At 31.3% G+C, this 8,090-nt stretch overlaps 1 protein-coding gene across 3 annotated transcripts in view; it reads left to right on the top strand.

Annotated features, from left to right (window-relative positions):
* The window catches only part of LOC139524149 (serine/threonine-protein phosphatase 6 regulatory ankyrin repeat subunit A-like), a 46,704-nt gene that overhangs the window by 36,015 nt on the left and 2,599 nt on the right, over nucleotides 1-8,090 (top strand). Inside the window, exon 1 of one of the 3 annotated variants that reach the window (XM_071318752.1) lies at nucleotides 6,450-6,718. The exons of 1 other annotated variant lie outside the window; for it this stretch is intronic. The gene's annotated coding sequence lies outside the window, so the exon portion shown is untranslated. Of the gene's footprint in view, nucleotides 1-6,449; nucleotides 6,719-6,924; nucleotides 6,944-8,090 lie in introns of those variants that run through there. One more of the 3 variants, XM_071318754.1, reaches the window with a different exon arrangement.

Raw genomic sequence — 8,090 nt, 5'->3', positions numbered from 1 at the left:
ACGTCTAGTAATTTTGGGGCCCTTTATAGCTTGTCAGTTGTTCGATGTGAGCCAAGGCTCCGTGTTGAAGGTCGTCAGTGACATTGACCTATAATGGTTTACTTTTATAAATTGTTATTTGGATGGAGAGTTGCCTCATTGGCACTCATATCACATCTTCCTATATCTAAGCAATAGTACACAAGACGCAACATAAAATCAAAGTACAAGCAACACGGACCTAACCAAAAACTTGGGGTGATCCGAAACTGTTTGTCGGCATGTAACTTTAAAAATGCTATTCAATTTGGAAACATGCATGTCTCAGATGTGACCTAAAGGTACACGATCGGGAATTTTCCTAAGGTGCTCGAAAGGGGATACTTACGCGAGTGTTTGAATGAATGTACCGAAATATATTTTGATTTAAGAAAAAAAGTTTTTTTTTACTTTCTTTGGCTTTCAACTCTGTAAACATTGAAGGAATTAATAAAACCATAATATTTGCAAAAAATAAAAGTATCTTGTGTAAATAAATGGAGAGTTTGGCTAACCGTCTTTGAGGACAGGGACCTGACAATCAAAGTTCTTTGAATCACGATAAACACATAATATAACAGCATAATTATTATAGATCTATATAAACGTCCAAATCGAATGACAAGTACCAAATAAACGGAATGGTTTGAAGTCTAGCTACAACATTCCATGTTAAATAAGATTGGAAGTTTGTTATTGATAGCGATACATATATTCCAGCAGTCCTTCATGCAGGACCTTTTGATGGACAACGACTGCCTGTAATATTCATAATTTGTCTAAAATATAGTATTCTGAGGTTGAACGCCTACCATATGGCATAAAAGAGTCTGCTTTGAAACTCAATGATAGACACTAATTTATCCAATAGAAAATACAGTGTGAAGGTTGGAATAACTTTAATTAGTATGGCGTTCATTATCACTGGTATATATTTGTTTAGGGGCCAGTTGAAGGACGCCTCCGGGTGCGGGAATTTCTCGCTACATTGAAGACCTGTTGGTGACCTTTTGCTGTTGTGTTTTTTCTATGGTCGGGTTGTTGTCTCTTTGGCACATTCCCCATTTCCATTCTCAAAACACAGACAGAACTGATTTTTACATCTTGAACACCTTCTTCACATGACAGATAAATTAATGTTCCATTCCACAATGGTTTTTCTTACTGTTATTGCTGCCATTATTACCACTACTATTCAGAATAATAACAAGTTATCATGTATGTATATATGTAATCAGATACTGTTATGTTATTTTGAATCTTCTGAGTATATGGACCCATATCATCTGTCAGTATTTTATTTCCGCTGAGCTGTCAGTTGAAAGGTATACATGGCACTGACAAGGAACATAAACCCTCATCCACTGGGAAACACTAATAACAATTTTATATATCTTACTGGAGTGTCCTTATTTTAACATTAGTTACCATTCTTATCTTCGTTTTGTATTCTGGGTATATGGGATCCTATACCCTGTCAAAAAGAATGTATACTAACCATTCAAAACTGCTGATTTAGCAGGAATATTTCTGTGCAGTAGACAAACAAATAAATAATTTTGTGGTGGCCTTGGAATGTTTTCTGCTCTTTGGTGAGGTTGTTGTCTCTTTAACATATTCCAATTTTTATTTTATTGTAAAAATATTTTTTTTTAAATCCTCGCGTATAGGACATATAAATGTATATGGGTATTATACATATATATGCTTATATAAATTGCATTTGTATTATATATTATTAAATATGACACCAAACATTAATTTGAAACAAGGAACTACATTCGCATTGTAGAGTAAATTAGAGACCTAAATACTTTTAAATGATAACAATCTAGGAACTTGATCATCTTGAGTCTAGTACTTAATAATCCTAGGTGATATAATTATTTCATTTCAACGTAACAAGCTTTTTTGAAAAAGAAAAGATTTCCTTGAAAGAAATGACAACCTTTTTTCGGTTTACGTTTAGTGTTAACTACCTCTTATCACCACGAAAATATAAGCATGTAGGCTAAGATTGTTAGAAAAGATGTAATGTGTCTATCCATTTGAAGGTAACCTTGTTTGTATATATTCATTGTTTTCGTTTTTTGCTGATCTTTGTTTTTTTTCTCTCGTTTTGCTCAGTTTGAATTTGGCTTTACGCATAATCTGATAATACACAATGTATACACTGTGGATTTTTTTTAAAACACTATTTTAACGACATCTTCGTGAGGGGTATAGATCCAGTATTTTTTAAGTTAAAATACGATTTCACATTTTTTTTTTACTATTTTGTGCTAACGCCGGAATTATATATTTTCGAAGAAAAAGGGGCATACCACTGTTAATATTTTGAGAGTGTTTCAAATTACTATATACATGTACATACATTGCCTAAGATGATTTCCTATTCAAATAAAAACCGATAATTTCACATCATGCGGCATGTGGAAAAATACGGAAGAAATCCTCTATAATTTTACTCCTCTCTGGCATATAAAATTTAGGTTTTATCAATTAAGACATTATCAATGCTGTTGCTATCAGAAATAAAATAAAATGCAAAAAGTTACATTTCCGTGCAATTGTAATTATTTTTACATAATCGCCAAATGATCATTGGGAAATATCCAAATATTCGAGTTGTGCATTCTTAAATCAGCGATCAATTGTTCGGTCACTCGTTGAATATGTTTCTGTATGTATTTGAATTCTTGGATAAATTACTCTTACATTAAAACAACAATTTAAGAATCAAACAAGCTGTCAATTTTTACAATATCATTATTTTCTTCACAGTTATCTTCCAATCTATGTTATATCAGTCAGTTTATAAATCAAAACCAAAAGTTTAAAGTTCAAACGACGTATTTTCACTATCAGTGAAAGAATGACTGCAAGACATATCTTAGCAGATTTTTTAAACTTAGGTACAAATGGTCACAAGTACCGTGGTCAAAGATTAGCTATTTTCATAACATATCTATAACCGCTACTCCGATGGATGAATGTAGATGCCCACGGGTTACAAACACGACATCAGGATATAACCGTTAAATTGCCCGCTCAATTACCCCCAATTTAAGTGTTCTAATATTTATTTCAATAAACTATCAATTAAATATTTGATAATGGTCATGACCTGTCCTAACTAACGGTAAGACTTTTGTTTCGTATATATGTATCTTTTCTCTCTCTCTAAATGAAGTTTTTTTGGTAAAAAAAAAACACCATTCAACCTCAAAGATATATAAAAAAATATATATATTGATAAACTGTGCAAGTTAAAATTGTATTTTGGAAAAGTTCATAGATTTTGCATTCATATACACTAAAAATTAAATTTACAAATTTCGAATTCTAACCTTCATTCAGTGGCGGATTCATATGATTATACAAAAAGAGCCCGGGTATTGCTACAAAGTGGCTGACTTGCCTTTGGTGTCTAATGTCGCAAGCAATTTTAAAAGCCAACAATAAGATTAACCTTATTCCTTTAAACTCTCTCAGAATCTGCTTACGATTTTTACTAACAATTATGATGTTGTGCGTAATGCAAGTTTGCGCCGTTAAGGAGTCTGAAGAAGCTGTATCATGATGGATGTTCCAGATTTGATCCACTTAAAGAAAGAAAAAAATATATTCACATGTACAATCTTGTTTGAATAATGGTATAAAACACCTTTAAAAGCGATAGTATATCGTACATAAAAAGTAGATTAAAGTTACAATTTTGTTGCCGTTATAATAACTTGTACAGTGAGGTATTCTTTTGAAACAAATGTCTAGATTTGACTGTACTATCCTTTTTGCGAAATATAAGCAAAAAGGCGAAGCAACTTCGCAGATATGCTTGGACATTTCTATATAATTAATAGCAACCACCGCAAGTTTTTTCTTGGGATAAGCATATGAAGATGGACCGGGTTAAACTAGCTTATCGAGTACTCAACTCTCTTCATTTTTGTCTCGATAAGTGGATTAACGATTAACAGATTTCAAGTGCTTGTTAAATTACTATCAATTTAAAATCATATTGCAAAAGCAAAAAAAAAACTTTATAAAAAATAATCTCGGACATAACACTTTTATTTAGTTGGACTTCGCCTTTACTTATTTACTTATTACACAATGATTGTTAAGACGTGACAAAAGATTTCTTTTTATCGTATCAAAGTTTGTTTAGTTTTCTTGATAATGATAGTTATAACAGATTTAATACATCTTAAACAAACAACAAAGTCGAAGAATCAGCTTAGTACCACTTTATATACTTTGTTATCCCACCATACATAATCACTTCGTATATTTGATCTGTCTATTTTAAATTCTGTGGTTTTTGTGTAATTTTAGTCTTATTTACAAATAAACATAAATTGACTATTAATGACTAATTATAGACCATGTCCACGTGGATTTGACACCTGACGTCCTCCCTTAATTATACGTTTTATAAATCTATTCCCTCCCCCTTATACTTGTAAACACTTAAATAAGTAATCATTTCCGCCTTAGAAGTATATATACGAAGCAGGACAGTGAATAAAGCTTATTCAGAAAAGGACGGAAAGAAATACGGATGAAAAATACCTACATCCTTTATAGGTATGTAAGTATTTAAGCTATACTTACTTAAAAGATGGTATATGTTACATTTTATCTTCTCAAAATCGTTTTAATTATTTTATTCCAGAAGCACCACCTTTTTAAGTTTAAGTTTTTAAGCTTATTTGATTTGTCTGCTCTTTGGTGGGGTTGTTGTCTCTTTGACGCATTCACCATTTCCATTTTCAATTTTATTATTTATTATTTATAATTGGAGGAACTAATTTTGTATTTTCAATTATATATTTGTTTTGTATACATATGCGTAAAAGGTCTGTTATTCGGTATATATCTTATAACATATTTTTAGTAAGTATGTGCCATCTGAAATATTTTTAAAATAAAACGTACAGTAAAAGTTCCCAGTTATAATTGACGAGGAAATAACTCATTTGAAGCACTTATGATAATTGAGAGCGTCCACGAGGAAATTAATTTTGATCAAGTAAAATTTATATTTAGAAATCTTAATCTGATATGATTTTATTGTTAATCTTTGAGTACTACCCGTAAGATTCCTTCGTTTTTCATCGGTCTTTATTTAGATGAGAGTTATCGAAAATTTAACAGCAATCTTAAATGTTAAGCCTGATAATAAAGTCAACTTTCATTCGTGTCGTACCACCGTTCAGTGCTAAACGAAATATATCGCGACAAATTTCTACTATATTTTATAACATGTGTATTCACTTCATATGAAAGTTTTACTGATCTTGTACCTTTGGTCATTGTAATTGATTATAGTACAAACAAACAACACAATTTGATGTTTATTTTGGTGTTTACATTGTTTCTGTTCACATACTTAACCACGCCATATAAAGCATTTTTATGTAGCATTATCTAGCAAACCGCTGTATAACAGCTATATCGTTTGATAGTTCCCATATGTTATGGTATAGATGAAAAGTATGAAATTATCATGATTTAGGTCAGATTGCAGTGTAAACGCACTAGATTTTAAAAATAGGTTAGATCGAAATCGATTTTGCTTCTCGCGAACTGGTCTTCTTTTTTTAGATCGATTAAAAAAAAGATCGATTCAATTTCGTACAAGTGTAAACGAGTTATTAAAAACACGACATTGTTTTTATAGCAGTTACCAATTGCATTTTTTGTACCTGTTTTAAAAATGTCCTTTTCAAGTTCGGATCGTCTGACATGGACTTACCATCAATTTAAATAAATGTTACCGTAAAAATTAACATTATTAGAGCTGCTTTTTTTGTTCGCCTTACATATTCTACTAATCAGTTTTACTGAAATCTTAGATCGGAGATGTTATTTTATTTTGTCTTGTTCTGTTTGATTGCTGTTAGTTTGCCGTTTGAGAAACTCTCACTTCGCTATAAATTTCATTTATTATAAAAGCTGCAAACCCTACGTGTTATCATTTAACGAATAAATTCAGCCCTTGGCACAGGTTTTTGAATTACTTTGATCAAATTTGTAATTGGCTTTTTCGTTCTCAGTTATTTGATACAAATTGCACAAATTATAAAGGTTATGCCCTATGTATGCGCAGGTGTACATAAGCTATTATCGTTTCTAATATTCTGCAGCACGTTATCATCTATTTATACATCTGAACGTCAGGTAAATGTATGTTTCCATGTCCCGTTTCTATTAATGATAAGACAGTCTTTGGCACCTTTAGCTAAACAGCTAACATCTTACATACACACCGAGGTTCAGTAGGGAAATCGGAGAAAATATATGAAACTTTGATCTTTTTATTTTTTAATTTTTTATATTCTATACAAAGTTATCAAAATTTTAAACTTCGTATATATTATTACTGAGAATCGCTTGATTGCTAATTAGATAGTGATGAAGATGTGGAATTCTTTATCAATAAAAAGTTTCCAGCCGACGCTTCTTTATCTCATAATCAAAGATTAGAAAAAAGAAACGACGAAACTGTTTCTTGTCTATGGAAATGTTGCTACGTCTTGTAGCGAAGTGTTCTAACTTAGTCTATTGACCTATTCTCATGTATAGGAGAAATGCCACCGTTATTTAAGAGAATTGATATTTTGCCATCTTCTCATGTGATTCTTTATTGCGCATTTCGATTAGGTTCAGAATAGATGCAAATCAATGTAAACACGTAAGTACAATCTTATTGTTTGTTTACATCTTTCCTATGATTTATAAATCTGTTTCAAATTATTTTTATTCTTTAAAATTTCTATTAAAATTGACATGTGTGAATTTCTAGAGATATTCTTAAATACATGTACAAAAATGTACTAGGAATACACTAGAAATACATGTACATGCATTATCTTAAAATATCAGATTTGATAGAAGAACAGCGGCATTTTTCTCCGTAGTAAGTACACATATAATATGTATTTTCGACGATGAACTTATATTGTTATTGTCTTGCTATCAACGCTTAAAAAATAAGTTTTGACTAATTCTCAAACGATAGATCATTTAGCTTGTTGGAGTGTCTAACATCCTACATGACAACTTTTGAAATGAGGAATCGTTATCTGGTTCTCAAATAAATATACAGTGTTTAAACGCGGACCGTGTAGAGGACACCAAAATGAAAAAGGAGTTTCAGCATGGACCCCCCTCTTTTCTTATTTTTTTTCCTAACTGATTTAATAATAACGGAGGGTTTATTTTGTAGGTTTGTCTGTAGTTTTCTGTGTTTGTATATTGTTGTTTGTCTTTTGATCGCTTTTCCTTTTATCCATGGCATTTTCATTATTGTTTCTACTTAATATGACTGTGATTATCCGTTTAGAATGAAATTCAAAACAGTGTGGCTGTGGCCATTGATTGACGCATTAAATTCATCCATTGACTGGGACAATTTAGGCGAACGTTTGTATGTAACGACCATTGCTCACTATGTACTTTTTAAAGACACTTACACTATGGGGTCACCAAAGGTTCTCAACACCTTAATAAAGTAATTCGAAAAATTAATCACAAATAACACGATGTTTTGATTTATATCAATTATTTAAATCAAAACATAAAGGTTATTCCTGATTAATTTTTCGAATTATTTTATAATCAAAGGCGCTAAGAAACCTTTTGTGACCCCACAGTTTAAATGTCTATCGTAGGTACGTCGTGAACAGTGGTTGTTACAGACGAACGTTCACGTAAATTGTCCCAGTCAATGGATGAATTTAATGTGTCAATCAATGGCCACAGCCACACTGTTTTGAATTTCATTCTAGTATCTTTCATGTCTCTTTTTCAAAATCTATCAACTACTGATATTGTTTATCGTAAGGAAAAGAGCAAGAGAAGATAACAACAAATAAATTGAGTTATCACAAAATATTTACAAAAGGCAAAACCAAGCGAAACTCAAACAATAATATTAAGAAAAAAAAAGGGGGGGGAGGGGTCAAATTGATTAGCTCATGAACTATATAATACCGGATAAAAGGAAACGATATTTTTCGGTATCGTAAACGAAAACAAATTTGTTTGTAGAGTTTTGTTTGTCA

This window comes from Mytilus edulis, chromosome 5 (genome assembly GCF_963676685.1).
Source record: "Mytilus edulis chromosome 5, xbMytEdul2.2, whole genome shotgun sequence".
Classification (NCBI taxonomy): domain Eukaryota; kingdom Metazoa; phylum Mollusca; class Bivalvia; order Mytilida; family Mytilidae; genus Mytilus; species Mytilus edulis.
The sequence above is the reverse complement of the archived record's forward strand: the minus strand, read 5'-3'. Positions and strand labels throughout refer to the sequence as shown.